We start from the raw sequence: 19,126 nt of genomic DNA on the forward strand, positions 1-19,126 counted from the left end.
GTAGATACACTATTCTTTTTGGGTCTTTTTGAGATAGTTTTCAGCAACTCATATTCAGACATAGCTGGTACCTCTGAGTTTGCTTAATCCAGTCTAGACCTATGCTACCCCCTCTGACAGGACCTGTCATTCATCAGATTCATTTGATGTTTGCAATCATCATGACTGCTCATTATTCTTTTGACTCTGATAGTTGTCTAATTGGTAAATTATGTTTTAAACTGTTTTATGAAACATGGTTCATGTTCTCCCACCTTTTATCTCAATTTTACCATAAAAAAAATCCTATTTGATTATGATCAGTATGGCTGTAAATATGATCCTGGGGTGAACTGTTAGTAAAATAAATTATGTAGTGAAGAATTTTGGTTTATTGTGGAAGATTTCTGTTACACCTTTCCGGAGAAGGATTCCACCAACACGCTAGTACAGTAAACCATGGAGATAATTGAAAATAAGCAAAGGTGTGTGAGATATAGGATTTTGGTGTTTCATTAGCTTTCCTATTGACTTTAACACAAGTCCACTCATTCCTCATTAGTCAACTAATAGATATAAAAAAAATTGTAAGAGTCATTTGTAAGGGAATATCAGCTTTTGTGTCATTACCTAATTTCTTTAACAACGCTAAGCGCTACAAAACACATTTGCCAGTTTTCCCATGAATCAGTCGTTTTTTGCATTCAAAATCTAATGCTTCTTTTCAGCATGTAAAAGAAAGGGCTGCTATTCTGATGTTCTCAGGAAATTACTACACCTCTTACTTATTCAATTCAAAGGGGTTAGAAACTCCACTCCCACTATAGACGCTACAGATGCAAAGCAACCTTGCTGATTCTATGTATAAGTGGCAGGCAACTCATCCTTGACATAACCAGGCTCATACAACCCAGGAGATTGTCGTTCATTCTCATATGTCTATGTCTATGTACTGGTTCCTGTTGAGCGCATATGTCACCCTAGGTCTCATAGCGCTTTGCCGAGACTAAGGAACAAACAAGAAAGATGACTGGAAAGAGAAAATTGATTTAAAATAGCCAAGTCTTGAGGGACCTACGGAACTTTTGGTGGTCAATCTCAGTGCAAAGGTAAGGTGGCAGGGAGTTCCAGAGAGTGGCTGCTGGTTTCGAAAATGATCTACTGCCGTACTTGACTGTACAAACCTTCTGGATTGTTAATAGATGTTTATTAGCAGAACGATGAGTTCTTGTTGGCTGATACATTTTCAGTTCATATCGCTCATTTCAGTTGTTACATTATGTGAAGAACAGCCGCATAATAAACTCTGCTGGAGAAGAAGTCTTCTTCGATGCCAATGGAGACACACCACCATTGCATGATCTGCTCTACTGGCACATGACTTCCAATGACACCAGCCAGTTTGTGAGAGTGGGCACCTACAATGCCAATCACCCACCTGGCTATAAACTTGCCATCAATGACAGTGCCATCTACTGGGGTGCAAAATACACTCAGGTGAGAATTAGAAGATACCACCAGTAATACAATCAAATTTAAAATTGTGAATTTATGGTAATGTCACTTGAATTGCTTTTGAAATGCCTTAAAAAAAAGATGAACAGAGCAAGTCAAAAAGTTTATGACGTTTATTTCTCTATTTTCATATTTATTTACTTATTTATCTGCAATTTGTTTTCTGTACAGAAAACTTCACTTGAAGTGTTTTAAAGCAGGCTTGCAAAGTGTAAAACGTTCAGTAACTTCACAGAGTTGCCAGAAAATTATTATATTTTCCCCAGTGAAAACATTAAATAGAATGATGACCATATTAGATGTGTAGGTTTCAAACTGGTTACAGGTGAATCAGTAAAGTGGGATGAGGAAGGTCCGTTACACATTTACATGGGCAAGTCAAGAAAGAAGAGAATATACAATGTTCAAATTCTGTATTTAGGGTCACATGTATCAAAGTAGTACATTTCTAATCCTTAATAGCGATTATTAAGGAATCGCTATTAAGGAGTCTCAATTACCTATGCATGTAGGTTTCGCAAAAATAATTGCGATTCCTACATTTTCCTTAATAGGGAGTCACAAATTGCGAATGGTTATTAAGGAATGCCTTTCGATTTGTTCCTATGGGCCTAGAGGCCCATAGGAACGAATGGGAAGGCATTTACAATTTGCGAGTACCAAATAGGTGTTCGCAAATTGCGAATGCGATTGAAAGGGTGAGAGGAAGCAAAAGGCCACCCTGATGCACCCCAAAAACAGGTAAGTGTGCACATGCAGCACACATACATGCCCTAAGGGCATGTGTGCCACACGGCACTTAGAAAAATGCAAAAAAAAAAGAATTCTTATAAGGATTTTCAACTTACCACCAACTTGAAGTTGGTGGTAAATTGCGATTCCTTAATGCAGGGTCCCAATTTTTTCATGCTTCCTGCATTGCATTTAGGGAATCGCAAATTGCGGTTCCTTAAATGCATTCACAAAATAGCTAATCGCAAAAATTGCAATTTGGTTTGGGCTTGATGCGTCTCAAATGTCAAAAAACCGTTTGCGACTGGTATTTTGCTTGATGCATGTGGTCCTTAAAACCTACATTTAGGGTTTACAGATCATGCACACTTTACATATACCTTAAAATCGTGCCTGCCATTATGTTATGAGCCTTTGCAGATCGTATTTCTGAGAATAACTTAACGTATCGGACCAATTTAAAGAGCTACAAAAGGGGTACATTTACAAGCCTCTTTCACCACAGGAACGTCACTTTTAGTGATCTTCCTGTGGCGATATGGGCTTCACCTTATTTACAAGGCAGTGTTAAACCACTTAAGGTGGCTTAAAGCAGCCTTGTAAATAAGGCACCCTTTCACGCTATACTTAGCGTGAAAGTAGAGGGCAATGGGTGGTGCTGTAGGCCATCCGCCCAACACCCATTGATTTTGATGCTGACCCCTATTTACAAGGGTGGTGTATATATGGGGGCAGAGCCAAAATTAAGACCAGGGAAAACCTGATATTACCGTGGCGCAATGAGGAGAAATGTTTCATTTCTCCTCATTTTTGCTGTTTCCATGTGTGCTACATTGCGCAGCACACATGGAAACAGCAAAACGCCAATGATTGTTTATGTGCAGGTAGGAGTCCCTTCCTCCACATAAACAATCATTTTTAAAAAAAAATGATGTTTTGCAGCTTATATGTGTGCTGCATTAACACCACACATAGAATTTACAAAATGCCATTGAAATAAAGTTTATGTGCAGGAAGGAACATCTTTCTGCATACAAACAATCACTCCCTTCAACGCAGTCACCCTTGCGCTATTGTGCAAGGAGCCTGCGTTGGCTATAGGCAGCTAAATTTAGCACCAGCACAGGGGGAAATGCAGGGCTGCACCATATTCTTATAAATATGGTGCAGCCCTGCTTTTCTAAAGTGACGGAGTGTGTCGTTCTGGGCTTAACGACTCACTACGCCAATTTCCCTATAATTATGCCCCTATTTGTGCAGCAAATTTGGAGTTATGTGAACAAATAGCTTGGTTCAGAGTATAAATTGCCATTTTCTGTTACCAAAGCATGAATTCACACTCACCAAGTGATTTACAAACTTATTTACACTAGATTGTGGTTCAGTATTACGTGTGAACAGATCTGTTCAAGGGGTCCTAGAAAGGGCTTTCCAGAACCAAGATGCCTTGCAAAGCAGGTCAATGTACACAACTGTTCAATACAACCAATTGTGAGGCACAATGTCACACATATCTTGTCAGATATAGGAGGCGGGCGGGGCGGCGGCTAGGACTCTTCCACCTTCTGACTCCGGTAGAGAATCGTCTCGGCTCCACTATACATCTGGTGAGCTACGCTCTCTTTGCCCTTTTCCCCCCCCTCAAGGGGGCTGCCGCACCGTTTACCCTGGTCGGTTTCTGGGTAAGTGTTGCTGCCCTGGATGCGGCTGGCGTTTGAGCCGTGCTGTGTCCTCTTCCCCCAGTAAACCAATCATGCATGTTGGCCATCTGTGCATGCTGCTTAACACCAGATCTCTCGCTAGACATGCGCAGGAGATTTTTGACCTTCTAAAGCTGGAGAGGCCCCTCTGTCTCATGTTAACTGAGACATGGCTGGGGGAGTTTTCCAACCCTGATGTGGCTGCGGCCATCCCTCCTGGCTACAGTATTTACAGGCAGGATAGACCCAGGGGTAGAGGTGGAGGAGTGGCCCTGGTGGTGCAGGAAAGCGTGGTTTGCTCCATCTTGCCGATTGACGACATCCGGGGCTCTGAGTCCCTTGCTTTCTCCATCTCCCTGGCCCCTCACCAATCCTTTAAGGGTTTGTTGGTGTACAGACCACCTGGCCCTTTGGGCACTTTTCTCGAAGATTTTGAGTCTGTCCTATCTGGGTTGGCGTTGAAAGCGGCTCAGTGTATTGTTGCGGGAGACTTTAATCTTCACATGGATATTCCATCAGACCCGGATACCATCAAACTCCTGGAGGCCACCGCCCCCTTGGGTTTAACACCGTTTCTCGTGGGGTCCACCCATGTGAAGGGGCACACCCTGGATCAGGTTTTTTCTACCTTTCCCCTCGAGGTGAAGGAGATAATTCCGGTGTTGTGGTCTGATCATTGGTTGGCCACATTTTTGGTCAAGGGTGTGATGAGACCTGTCAACATGGGGTCTCCGCAACAGCGACGCGCCCATCGGGCCTACCACTCTGTAACACCAGCAATGCTAGCGCAGGCGGCTCTTGAGCACCCGTGCTTTTGCACGGGGGATCTTGAGAAGGACCTGGAAGCTCTGCAGGGCTGGTTAGTGGATAGACTTAATGATCTTGCCCCAGTGATGGCCCCCCGTTCTACGATGAAACGGGTTTCGGCCCCGTGGTTTACGGCGACACTGGCGTCGGCCCGGCAGTCTTGTAGGGCGGCGGAAAGAGCTTGGCGTGCCCAATACGATCCTGAGGCTAAACTGCTGTATAGATCTGCGGTGAAGGCCTATCAACGGGACATCCGTGTTGGAAAAAGGGTTTACCTTGCTGGGAGAATTGAGGCTGCCGCTAACTCCTGCAAGGAAATCTTTTCCATAGTGAGGGAATTTACAGCTCCTCGCTCGAATGTCGTCCACGACACGCCCCCAAAGTCTTGGGCGGCGGACCTTGCCAAGTTCTTCACGGACAAGATTAAGCTCATTCAGGACTCTCTCCACCTGGTGGCGCCTGTGGGTGCAACCTGGATAAGGGAGGACCCCCACCTCGCCGCCACATCTGGCCCGTTGTTGGCAGCTTTTCCTCCCCTGTCGGCCGTTGAGTCGTTAGGACTCTTGGGTGCTCTTAAGTCTGGCTCGCCCCTGGACCCTTGTCCGGCAAAGTTTCTTGCTAGAATGGCGGAAGTCCTTAATCCTCTGGTCAACCCTCTGCTCAACATTTCATTGAGCCAGGGTTTGGTCCCATTAGCCTGGAAGCAGGCGATGGTGATCCCTTTATTGAAAAAGCCTGGCCTTGACCCGGAGGCATTGGTCAATTATAGACCAATTTCACTCTTGCCTGCCTTGATGAAAATCCTGGAGAAGCACATTCAAATGGTGCTCTCCAATTTTTTGGATGGGCATGAGCTTTTGCTTCCCTCCCAATCAGGCTTCCGCCCTAATCTCAGTACTGAGACCGCACTTTTGGAGGTGTCAGAAGTCATCAAAGGAGTTTTGGACTCCGGAGGCAGGGCCATGCTGGTCATGTTGGACCTGTCGGCGGCATTTGACACCGTCCCCCATGAACGCCTGCTCTCGAGACTTTTCGAGATAGGCCTCAAGGGGACGGTGCTCAGCTGGTTCTCTTCATTTCTAGCCGACCGCCGACAAACGGTCTGGACCACGCCGGATTCTGCTGTGATGCCGCCACTGGGTGTTGGGGTCCCTCAGGGCTCTATTTTGAGCCCGACCCTCTTTAACATCTTCATGACCCCTTTGGCGGCTCTGGCGGAGTCTTGCGGGGCCCGGATCGTGTCCTACGCAGACGACACTCAGCTCCTCTTCTCCTGTGAGAGGGGAGGAGATTTTAATGGGGAGAGCATCCGGGATTGCCTTGGGGCTGTTTTCAGATGGTTTAATCTGAGTGGCCTCAAGTGCAATCCCGAGAAATCTGAGGTGCTCTTCTTTGGGTGTACGTCTGATCCTGTCTGGCATGACTGGTGGCCTATAGACATGTCTCCCCCGTCCGTTCCATCTGCAGTTTCCAAGAATCTGGGTGTCAAGATGGACAAGGGTCTGTCAATGAGAGCCCAGATTCTGGGAGTGACGGGCACCTGCTTTGGTCTCCTGAAGGTATTAAGAAAGTTTCTACCCCTGTTGTCGGAAGAACACAGGAAACTGACTGTGCAGGCTCTGATTGGGTCCAGGTTGGACTATGCCAACGTCCTATACCTGGGCCTGCCGGAGTATCTGCTACAGCGCCTTCAGGTGACACAAAACGCGGCGGCGAGAGCCATTTACGGTCTTAATAGGCGAGCTAGGGCGTCATGCCTCTTGCAGGCCCTGCACTGGCTGCCTATTCGCAAGCGCATTATCTTTAAGACGCTGACTCTGACCTATAAGGCCCTACACTCTGAAGGTGCAAAGTACCTCCAAAGGAGAGTGTCCTTTTATCAACCGGCTCGGGCACTCAGATCAGAGTCACAGTTTTTGGCGGTTGTGCCGCGCGTTCAAAAAGCCCGCATTGGGGGTCGCTCCTTTGGTCTGCGTGCCCCCCAGCTGTGGAATGCCCTGCCGCTGACACTTCGTGGTGCCACTAGCTTGCTGGCTTTCAGGAAAGGTCTTAAGACCTGGCTGTTTACTTTATAGGTTTCTTTTTCTGTTTATCACATTCTCTTTCTGCTTTGTTGTCGTGTTGTGTTACTTTCTGTAGGTCTCGCTGTGAAAGCGCCAGGATACTCTTTTTGAGTCGTTGTGCGCTATACAAATCAAGTGTAACATAACATAACATAACAGATATTTGCTCCTGTCAAGTGGCAGTAATATATCTGTTTAATGACAGCAATGGACCAGGAACATATTACAAATTTGGTGGGCTATTAGAGGATTGGGGGTAGATGTATCAAGCCTTTTGCGAATTTCGGCCTTTGCGAATCGCAAAAGGCTTTTTTGAAATGTATCACAAAATCGCAAAATAAGGAATCGCAAAAATTTGCGATTCTTTATTTTGCTTAAGCATTTAAGGAATCGCAAATTTTGCGATTCCTTAAATGCGATGTATGTGGGTTTTAGAAATTGCAAATTTGTGTTAAGAAATCGCAAATTACCACCAACTTGTAGTTGGTGGTAATTTGCGATTTCATTAAAAAATGCCCTATTTGGCATTTGTGAAGGTGGCATATGACGCACATTACATGCCCATAGGGCATGTATGTGCGCCATATGCACACACATGTAAATTTCAGGGGTGCAGCAGGGTGTCTTTGAGACACCCCTGCACCCTTGAAATTATTCTCAATTTGCGAATTCGCAAATTGTGATTCGCAAATTAAGAAATATTTCACAATCATTCCTATGGGCCTCCTGGCACATAGGAATGCATGGAAAATTATTCCTTAATTGCGAATTCGCAAATTCCGAATTAGCAAATAAGGAAGACTAAGAAATCGCTAAAAATAGCGATTTTATACATACATTCCATTTTGCGATTTCTAAATAGCGATTCCTTAAAAATCGCTAATTAGAAATCACAAAATGGAATCTTGATACATCTACCCCTGGGTTTCTACATGAGGAACATTTTCGCTGTGATGGAAAAATTATTTCAAACGTATTAAAGTAATTGGCATACGTAAATGTTCACCTATTGCATTTATATGTGCAAAAATGTAATCAAGTAGGAGGAAAACACAACTTAATATTTTTAGGAAACTACAACTGTTGCAAACTTCGCAGAGTGCTCCTGGAATGCTGTCACTATGTCTCGGAGTTGTTAATTCCTGTATCTCTCATTATGCTGCTGTTGTTATGCCCTACTTGTTTCCCTCCCATGTGTTCCTGGTTATTTGTAAAGCGCCCTGATGCCCTCTTGGGTTATGTTTGCGCTATATACAACTCTCTATATAGATAAAATTAATACTCTTCCCTTGGAAGGCATTCCTTAGGTGTTGGATGGGTGTTCCCACTCAACTCCCATGGTTTTTAATGGATTCCCAAGTTTACCAGAACTGGTAGACCTGGGAATGTGCCAGAAATATATGCGTTCTCAGGTGCGGCATAAAAGGAAGAAATACCTTTATTTCTCACTGTTACTGCCTCTTTCTATAAGATCTGCATTCTGCATCCATGGTGCAATGGTGCCTGCATTGGCGCTAGGCTGCCAAAAGGGTGCCAGCACAGAGGTAAAGGCAGGAATGTGCCATATAGCCTTCAATATGGCACATTCTTGTCCGTTCCCTCTCACGCAGTGCAGCGCAGCGCAGTGCAGCGCAGCGCAACGAGATGACTTGCTGAGCTGTGTTGCACTGCGTGCACTGCGTGACATTCTCGTAAATAGGACTCTAGTTTTAACCGAATGTATGACATTACAACGCATACATTTACAACGCATGCCTTTACCACGCAGTTTTTACATTCCAATCCTTTATAACGCACTCCATTACATCGCATGACACTACATCGCATTTTTAGAAACTACCTTTACAACGCATCCCATTACATCACATTACACTTTTACAACGCATACCATTACATTGCATTTAAGGTAAGTATTGGATATGATAAGGGGTAAAAATGACTATTCTAACTCCAGGGGGTGCAACAGTAGGGTAAGTTTTGGATAGTGTAGGGGTACTATGTGTTGTAATGGTATGCGTTGTAATGGTATGCGTTGTAATGCCTGCGTTGTAGTGACATGCAATGTAGTGTTATGCAATGTAGTGTCATGCATTGTAATGCCTGCATTGTAGTGACATGCATTGCAAAGGATGTTGCGATGTAATGACTGCGTTCTAAGTGTAGTGCGATGAAATGGTTGCATTGTAAAGGATGTTTTCCGTTTTAACCACATTGTCAAGGGTTTTACTTTGTTATTTCTTTGTGTATGCATTACTATTTTTGTCTTTCTAGCATGTGATTGGCCATTTATAATATACTCTCCAGCAATATACCAAGCAAACAAACAAAAATGTACGACGTATACAAAAAAGACAAAGGTTTGTGAGGTCTTGATGCAAAAGTGACAAGAGAGGGAAAAATAAGTGCTATTAGCGGCTCATTGGTTGATGTACATGGAAAAGAGGGATTGACATAGCATAGCATTGTTGGATGACAGGAATAAATAGCTCAGAATAGAAGCTGAAGAAAAAAGACAAAAGCAGGGACAGGATAGAAACAAAATGTCCAATAACTTAAATAAGGCTTCTACAAGAAGGTGATGGACTGAACTGGACCTTGCTTATCGCTTAAGAGAGTAAAGGAGATGGAAATTTAGAGAGACGGATAGGCGAGAGATGTTCATCATAATGCCTAAGGACAATTTACTCTTCGTCGGTATGGAAGAAGGCTGCACTCAGACAGCTCCATTGCCACCTGATTAACACTTTAATGCGAATCTGAAATTCTTGGGGCCTCCTTTATGAGGCTATGCGTCACTTTTACGCCGCTGGTGCGTTAATTTTTTTGATGCACCAGTGGCGTAAAAAATGCGCCTTGTTGCGCCATATTTACAAAGTGACGCATCTAGGTAGATGCGTCACTTTGTAAACCTCTGCGCCACATTATACCTGCGCCAGGTATAATGTATGCAAGGGGGCGTATTGAAGCAAGAAAGGGTCATGGAAGTGACGCAGTGAAATCTATAAGATTTCACTGTGCCACTTCTAGGACACAAATGCGTCAATTTCTTACGTCTGCCTCACAGCAGGCGTAAGACTGACGCAGGCCTTTTCACATGGGGCTTGCCCCATGTCAAAGGATACATTGCTGGAGTTGCGTCACTTTTGTGACACTCCAGCAATGCGCCACTTTTGCGCCATACAGATACGTCAGAAATACTGACGTATCTGTAACTCCTTGCGCAATGATGCGTCATACTGTAAATATGACGCATCATTGGTGGTGCAAGGAGGGCGCAGTGAAAAGTGACGCATCGCTGTTTTCACGCAGCGATGCATCACTTTTCATAAATGAGGCCCCTGGAGTTTTATACTTCCTTGACACTTTCCCTTTTCATTCCTTATTTCATCTGTCTCTGTCTCATACAGCCGCACAGATCAGTACAGGGGGATTACACACAATGCATTTCATTGTCCTGTGCCTTTCTTAATGCATTACCTGTTGAAACTGCTAGCTGTCTCCTAACAGGCTCTGATAGCTCTCTTACCATGAGGCTCTGCTACCCCCCTTTACTTACTCCAAGCATAAAATCCCTAAACTCATCCGTTGGCTACTTGCAAACTTCCCAGTCTATTCAGTGGTTAAATTGTAAACAAAATAAGTGCAGGGCTCTCTTCAGGAGGCAGCTTGCACCAGCCCATTTAGTCTATCAGCGCTGCTTAAAACAGATCCAACTACTAACCATGAAGGTGGGAAGAGGATGTGGCATAATGGCTAGAGCTGCCGACTTCAGAGTTAGGGATCCAGGTTTGAGTCTCAGCATCGGCTCAACATCCTGTGATTCTGGCCAAATCTCTTAATCTCCCCATGCCTACCTTAAATTAATGCATCCTCTACTGGTGCTCATAAAAAGCGCCAGGGCTGATGATTAAGTGCTGGTGCTGAGTACCGCAAACCAAAGGCTCTAATTAAGCACTGCGTCTGCTTAAACTGCACTCACCCCTACTTTGTACACATTTCCGAGCCTGCTTACATCATTCCTGTCGTGTTGCAGCTATTCCCTGGGCAGCATACCAATCACAGGACACAGGTTAGTCGGGTACTTCATTTATTGTCACATTGTACAGCAGCTCGTCAGTACATCCGTCCTCGTCTCTGCCCTGGTCATTGTCCGTCCTCTTCCTGTCCCGTCACCGGAACTGGTGTCCGGTGACGACCTGGTCACTCTCCCTTAGGACCCACAGGGTCCTAATGCCCTACTGTCGGTCGCCCTCCCTATCAGGACATGACATCTCCATGACATCTCCCCCCTTGTTGCAAACAAATGTTCATGACACATTTATCATAACCACTGTCGCCCACCATTGACAGTCCTCATTCACAGTTGCATTGATGAAGGGGAAAACGAAAAAGGAAAAGAGAGAGAGAGAGAGAGAGAGAGAGAGAGAGAGAGAGCACTTGTCATTCTACATTTCTTCAATGAGTCTCTGTTGTTTACTGCATGCCCTTCGTTATACTAGTTTCTCCATCGCTTCCTTGTCCTTTATCTTCTACCTTCCATATGGCTGCAGTTGTCGCTGCCATTTCTTCTTTCTCCGCCTTCTTTGTCCTTGAAATGCTATCTCTTTCTTGTTATTCGTTGTTTGTCGTAGACAGCCGTTATCATCCATCCTTTCACTTTCGTCACCGCCAGTGACTCTTTGGAGAGCTTGTTGTCTTATCATCTATATTATTTCTGTCTCAACACCTTTGGTCCTGGCCCTGCGGTGCCTCTTTCCTTTATTTCCTTGGTGGCGCTTGTCCGCTCTGCTCATTGCATGTCTTTCCGTGTTGCACCCTTTTACCCCTTTTTTCCTAGGCTCTCCTTGTCCTTTTAGCCTTTTTTAGGCTCTCCTTGTCCTTTTCTCTTGTGTCCCTTTTGTGTCCTTTTTTCTTCTTCTTCTTCTGTTATTCTCCTTGTCCTTTTAGCCTTTTCTAGGCTCTCCTTGTCCTTTTAGCCTTTTCTAGGCTATCCTTGTCCTTTTCTCTTGTGTCCCTTTTGTGTCCTTTTTCTTCTTCTTCTTCTGTTATTCTCCTTGTCCTTTTAGCCTTTTCTAGGCTCTCCTTGCCCTTTTTTTTTTGTGTCTCTTTTGTTGTCTTTGTGTCTCCTTTTTCTCTCTTTTTCTTTTGTGTTCTCCTTTTTCCTTTCCTGTTTCTTTGGTCCCTTCTTTCCTCGTTATTTTGCTCCTCGTTCTTCTTTCTTCTTTTCTTTATCTTCTTCCTCCTTCTCTAAGTCCTCTTTGTCCCTCTTTTCTTTGTTGTTTCTCTTTTCTGTCTTTTGTTCAGCCTTCTCTGGCTTCCTCCACTCTCTTTATTGCACTCTCTTTTGCTCCTTTCTTAACTCTCTCTCTTTTTATTTCACTTATTATTCTTTTCTTTTCTCTTTTCTTATTGCACTGTCTTCTTTCTTTTTCTTATTGCTCTTTTTCCACTTGTGCGCTCTTTTGCCCATTATTTATCCTTTATTCTTCAATCACGACATTTATCTCCTTTGTCTCCCTTTTCAGACCTTTTCCGTGCTTATCTTTCTTTTCTTCTTTATCTTCTTTTTCTTCCTGTCTTTTCTTCTTGCTCGCGTTCTCCGATATTCACCTTGTCTTATGTTCTTCTTCTTCATTGCCCTACTGTCCCATCTTCGTCGCCAGTGTCGTGTTGCAGCTATTCGCTGGGCGGCATACCAATCACAGGACACAGGTTAGTCGGGTACTTCATTTATTGTCACATTGTACAGCAGCTCGTCAGTACATCCGTCCTCGTCTCTGCCCTGGTCATTGTCCGTCCTCTTCCTGTCCCGTCACCGGAACTGGTGTCCGGTGACGACCTGGTCACTCTCCCTTAGGACCCACAGGGTCCTAATGCCCTACTGTCGGTCGCCCTCCCTATCAGGACATGACATCTCCAAAAGGTCATATCCTTACACAACTTCATTTCTTTTTCTTGCCAATTTTTTATTGTTCGCCCAGGACTGTAAAGTGTTTCATATACTCTACATAAAGCACTTCAACAACATCTTGGATTAATTCTGGGCTGTACAAAAATCTAAATATTAAATGAAAGTGTTCTTCAAAGTATTGCCCTTGTGGTTGGCCCAGTATCTACAGGACAGCAGCAATTCTGTTGCATGCTGAGGACATTTGTCAAATCAGAAGGTAGCTCAAATACAGGAATGGGCACTGCTTCCTGATTTTTGGACGATATTACGGTAACATTTTGCCTTTTCCAGAAAGAAGAGGCTCAGCCTTCTGGGCTTCTCAGGGTTGTCTTATTTCCAGGCCCTGTGCTCCTTGCATGCTGCTCACTTCAGACTAAGACGAGACACTGCACTCCAATGATTGTTGTCAAGTATATTGATCTAGAAGGAGGTATCACATTATTCAAGTGCAGCAAGCACAAATTAGCTTGTTTATGAGAGCCCTGTTTCATTTTTGCACCATGTAAAGTGGTACATTCATGACACAGATTTAAGAAGCCTACAAAGCCAGCCTGCATGGCTTTGAGTGGCCTCATAAATCATGTGTAAGGCGATGCAGTGCAAATCGCTACATCATCTTAAACTGCGACCCGGAGCGTTCCATGGGTGTTGCGGTGGGTTTCCCCATGCAACACTCATAGAATTTGATGCTGCCCCAGATTTACAAAGTGATGTAAATCTTAGGACGCATCAAAATCCGTGAGCCTCCCAAGGTGTAGTATAACAAGGAGAAATATATGTATTTCTCCTCTTTCCATGTATGCTGCACATATTTAAAGTAAACAACAGAACATCTGATAATAACATACAAAAAGCAACATAATAACACATTTAAAGCATAACAGGGCACATAGAAATAAAACACAGTGCAATAATGCAGCACTAAAACACAGAAGCATCAAAAACGACAGAATGCATCAAGACCACAATAAAAAAGGCACATTCAGCCGCTGACCGCGGCTGGAATTCCACCTTGGTGCGAGTAATTTATGACTGGGTGTGGTCAGGACGGCCCCCGGCCGTCCTCCGCATACGCCCACCGTGACGTCGGAAGGCCGGGGGCCGTCCGACAGACGGAAAGGGTTAAACATGCTCAAATGTTCTTGTCACGTATTACTTCCTTCAGAATCCTGTTTCCAAAATACAGCATTGCAAGGTGTTTGCACCCAGCATCACTTAACTTACCACCAAATAGCGCTAGTCAAAAATATTTTGTGATCCAGCCCCAGGACATTGAAGGACACCTCACAAAATGGTGTTTGGAAAAATTACTGTGCCCCTCTTCCTCGGGAGCCTTGCATGTTTACCCCACTCACTAACGCCTTCTCTCAGGATAGCCTGTCTTAAATGGCCAGCTCATCTTTTATCATTTTTCATTCCACTGTCAAAAACTGTGCTCCATCACACAGTAAGTTTGGGTGTGGATGGATGAGGAATGCGGACTGTCAGAAATGTCTGTTCACTTTAAACATATCCAGCACATTTCCACAGGTTGCCCCCTATTGGCCACTATAAAACTTCGGCCATTAAGGAGGGCTGAATGGCTCTGCCCCTCATCTTCCTTTAAAATGAGGCCCCCTTGTTATCTCAGATGTACCAAGAGTGATGGCAAGAGTGATGGCACCATCGTTGTAGCACAGTACTATATCAGAAAGCAAATTACAAGAAGGGACCCACCTGTTTCTTTAAGAGACAGAGTGCATAAGTCAAGATTGAAACATGCTTTGAATATAGCCTTGTAGCATGCCGTAGCGAGCTATACTGGCTCTTAAAGGTCCGCTCCAGCGTTAAAGGTCGAACCCGAAGGCGAGGGACTTTAACAAAGGAGCGGGACTTTAATAGCCGGTATAGCCCCGCTACGAAGGGCTATTAGGCTATTAGAACTTTCTGCCACTAGAGGGCAGAATGTTGTAACAATGTCTGTTTGCTTTAAACATATCCAGCGCATTTCCACAGGTTGCTCCTCCCTTTTGGCCACTATAAAACTTCGGCCATTAAGGAGGGCTGAATGGCTCTGCCCCTCATCTTCCTTTAAAATTAGGCCCCCTTGTTTTCTCAGAGGTACCAAGAGTGATGGCACCATCGTTGTAGCACAGTACTATATCAGAAAGCAAATTACAAGAAGGGACCCACCTGTGTCTTTAAGAGACAGAGTGCATAAGTCAAGATTAAAAATTGCTTTTAATAGAGCCTTGTAGCACGCCGTAGCGAGCTATACCGGCTATTAAAGGCCCGCTCCAGTGTTAAAGGCCCGAGCCGAAGGCGAGGGACTTTGACAAGGAAGCGGGACTTTAATAGCTGGTATAGCCCCGCTACGAAGAGCTATAAAGCTATTAGAAATTTCTGCCACTAGAGGGCAGAATGTTCTAACAAATTAAACAAAGGCTTTATGGAGCACGAGGGGATTGAAACCCCCTCAGGCTCCCTGAAGCCTTTGTTCACAGCCACAGCTGTGAACAAAGAAGCATTGGAATGTTGGAGCTCTGGGCTTACTTATATCAGCCATTAGAAAACCTGGAGCTACTCCATTGTTTTCAATGGAGCTTCCAACATTCCAATGTTCTAATATTCAGTACAGTACCTACAATAGCATTAACTAATTGTAGCTAAAGTAATGGTAACATGTTTTATCTCAAAACCTTTCAGAAGATGTGCTTTTTAGTGACAAATTTAAAAGAAGGGGAGCATAATCCGGCAACATTCTTTTCCATAGGACTTGGTGGATATGATGTAACAACGGGAATGAGAGATCAGATTTCAGGATATCACCATCTTCCTCTTTTAAAGGAGTTTACGCTCAGTGGTGTTTTGTGACAGTAAAAATATATTTTTTAACTTGTCATTATAGAACAAACACAAACATTCATCTTTGTTGCCACAAAACTGCACTGGTCACCAAGAAAAGAAACAGAGCAAAATAGAACATTGCAAGGCTGTAATATCCGGTGTTAAATAGCATGTTGTTGAACAGTAGTGCCACCTTGGCAGTTTATATATTTAATAGGCAAAAGAAATAGCAGAGCAATATTGATCTGAGTCCATTGATGTACTTGTTTGTACACCCTAAATTACAGAGCATGTGTTCATTGTACGATATAGTCAAAAACCCAAGAAGTCATTCAGAACGCGAAATTTCGAGGTGAATGGTATTTTTTACTTGATCTTGATATCACAAAAAAGCCAACATTATCTTAATTACAATCACAATTGTTTGACAGAAACTACAGATATGTTGATGTTGGTGCTTCATAGATGTTTTCAGCTGAGACGTGTTTCGTGCTTACTCTGGAGTTCTTCAAAGCTGATCAAATGATACATAGAAAAAGGAAAGCATTAATAAAATCAATTCTTTATTTCAATTAATTAAAAGTAGGTGTTTCTATCAACAAATCGGAAGAGTTTTAGATCTGTGTATACCATTCAACTATTCAAGTTCGATTTTTTAAATATCAGTAATTAGATTTACTTCCTTACTTTTCACCATAACAAGAGGTGTGTTCTGCACTATTTACAGCTAGACTCAGTACATCTATGTATCTGCTGACTTCTTGGCTCTCTGTGGACATGCATTACTTTGAATGAATTCACAGTCCGAAAGGCATAATTGTTTCCTTTCTTTTTCTTTTGATCTTTTTGGTCACATTTTATTTAGATCACATTTGAAAATCCTTTTTTGGTGGTGTATTGCACATTACTTGCAAATGTACATTAGGTTTTATTTATTACTAGCTTACCCGTTGCGCATTGCTGCGATCTCCGAAGAAAGGACATTCAAGGAAACTCGTTATGATAACATTCAATTTACATTGTGTCATTTTTATTGAAACTTATTCATTTTAATATGGAAAACATTTCAAAGTGTCGTTTTAATTCTATTTATTTATTAAAGTGCTTGTGGATACACGATTTTTTGTTTTTCCATCTGGTGCGTACATCAATATTCGAAAGATTATGAGGGCCCTGGGGGGCCATTATTTAAAAAAAATGTATGCTAGAAACCTTTGCGGGAGTGTACTCAACAACTTCCCAAAGTTTCCTGGCGATCGGATGTATTGTGTTTTAATTCAATTTATTTATTTGAGTGCTTGCGGATACACGATTTTTTGTTTTTCCGTCTTGTGCGTACATCAGTATTCGAAAGATTATGAGGGCCCTGGGGGGGTGATATTTAAAAAAAAATTATGCCAGAAACCTTCGCGGGAGTGTAGTCAACAACTTCCCAAAGTTTCATGGCGATCAGATGAATGGTGTTTGAATTCTATTTATTTATTCAAGTGCTTGTGGTTACACAATTTGTTGCTTTTTCCGTCTGGTGCATACATCAGGATTCAAAAGAGTATGAGGGACCTGGGGCCGATATTTAAAAAAAAATTGTGCCGGAAACCTTCGCGGGAGTGGACTCAACATCTTCCCAAAGTTTCATGGCGATCGGATGAATGGTGTTTTAATTCTATTTATTTATTTGAGTGCTTGTGGATACATGATTTGTTGCTTTTTCCGTCTGGTGCGTACATCAGTATTCGAATGATTATGAGTGCCCTGGGGGGCGATATTTAAAAAAAATCTATGCCAGAAACCTTTGCAGGAGTGTACTCAACAACGTCCCGAAGTTTCATGGCGATCAGATGAATGGTGTTTGAATTCTATTTATTTATTCAAGTGCTTGTGGATACACGATTTGTTTCTTTTTCCGTCTGGTGCGTACATCAGTATTCGAAAGATTATGAGGGCCCTGGGGGCCGATATTTAAAAAATGTTTATGCCAGAAACCTTCGCGGGAGTGTACTCAACAACTTACCAAAGTTTCATGGCGTTCGGATGAATGGTGTAGTAATGCATAAAGGACAAACAGACAGACAGACAGACAGACAGTCAGACAGACAGACAGACATACTTTCGTTTTTATATATATAGATTATTATTTATTTTAATGTTCACTGTTTGTTTAGGAGGTCACATGGTGACAAATATGATGCATAAAAATCATGTTTGCTAATAGGTTTTAAACTCGTTTGCACCTACTATTAATTAATTGAAACATTTTTTTTAATTAATGATTTCCTTTTTCTATGTATCAGTTGACTTGAAAAAGTCTTGAGTAGGGACGAAGCACTTAGACTGAAACCATCTTTTATGCATCAACACCAACATATCTGTAGCTACTATCCAACAATTGTGATTGTAATTAAGATATTGTTTGCTTTTTTTGTGATACCAAGATTAAGTAAAAAATGCCATCCACCAGAACATTTGGAATTATGAATTACTTCCTAGGTTTTTGACTATATTGTACAACTAATAAATGCTTTATACATTAGGGTGTATAAACAGGTACATCAATGTCTTACATACGATAGATGTGCTCTTCTATTTATTTTGTTTGATCGTGCCTGTTTCTCTGGTCCAGTTATAGATATTGTGGCAACAGGTGTGATGTAGTGTTTAGAGCAATGTTGCTGGTTTATCTTTTACCGCTCTAAGGATAGGGATGTGCGACTGATGAATCACTGTTGCTTTCCTATAAGAAGACATGTATTTATTAGGGTTGGGCAACAAATTCCACTCCGCTTGCAGAGTAGACGGAGTTTATGCCAAATTCAGCCAGCCGCCTCATGGCAATTTTTTTATCGTGTGAGATTCTCCAACAGTAAGTTGGAGAGTACAAGCAAGATTTGGCATCCTCTAGCGAACCTTCAGTCACTAGGAGAGATTTCTTCAAGGTGAGAGGTCGCAGCAGTTCACCACCATTCATAGTCTGTAAGCTGCACTGGAGTAGAAAATCCACCAGAGCGGCAGCAAAATCAACTTGAGAAGCTGTGCCTGCTGGTGCACTGTGTGCTGACATTTGTGCTGAATTTTCAGCGCAGAACGAGTTCCCGGTGCTGAGTCACAACGCGAGCAGACGAACGTCCCCATTTCTGCCCATTTGTGGAATTCCATGCAGCTCTGCAAGTTCCACCCAGGCCTAGTATTTAATCCTCTGGCCTGATACACCTGACAACCTTGTGCAAAATGTCATGAAAGGAAAAACCTGGAACAGCAAAAAACAGGCAAAACATCTATCTGTATTTTACTTTACATTTATTTTGTAGTGCGCTTGCATGGTTGGCTTTTTGGCAGCATGGAGTACCACAACCAACTTAGCAATATTGAGACTTAAAAGGGCAGGATGATTATTGGCTGAGCTGAGAGGGTTTTGTACTTTTGCGAAATCTTGAAATTCACAATTCTGTGAAACATGTCAAAGGATCAGAACTCCACGTGATGACTGGAGTAACAAAAAATACTGTGGAGGTTATTTGGTAGCTGGACTTCCGCAAAATATTGGTGGAATTTTCATC

General features: G+C 43.0%; 1 non-coding gene across 1 annotated transcript; it reads right to left on the reverse strand.

Moving 5' to 3' along the window:
- Positions 1-7,111: 7,111 nt before the first annotated feature.
- LOC144786375 (small nucleolar RNA snR46) lies at positions 7,112-7,302 on the reverse strand. The gene has a single exon (XR_013602174.1). It is a non-coding gene; the product is annotated as a small nucleolar RNA snR46 (small nucleolar RNA).
- Positions 7,303-19,126: the final 11,824 nt, after the last annotated feature.

This window comes from Lissotriton helveticus, chromosome 10 (genome assembly GCF_964261635.1).
Source record: "Lissotriton helveticus chromosome 10, aLisHel1.1, whole genome shotgun sequence".
NCBI lineage: Eukaryota > Metazoa > Chordata > Amphibia > Caudata > Salamandridae > Lissotriton > Lissotriton helveticus.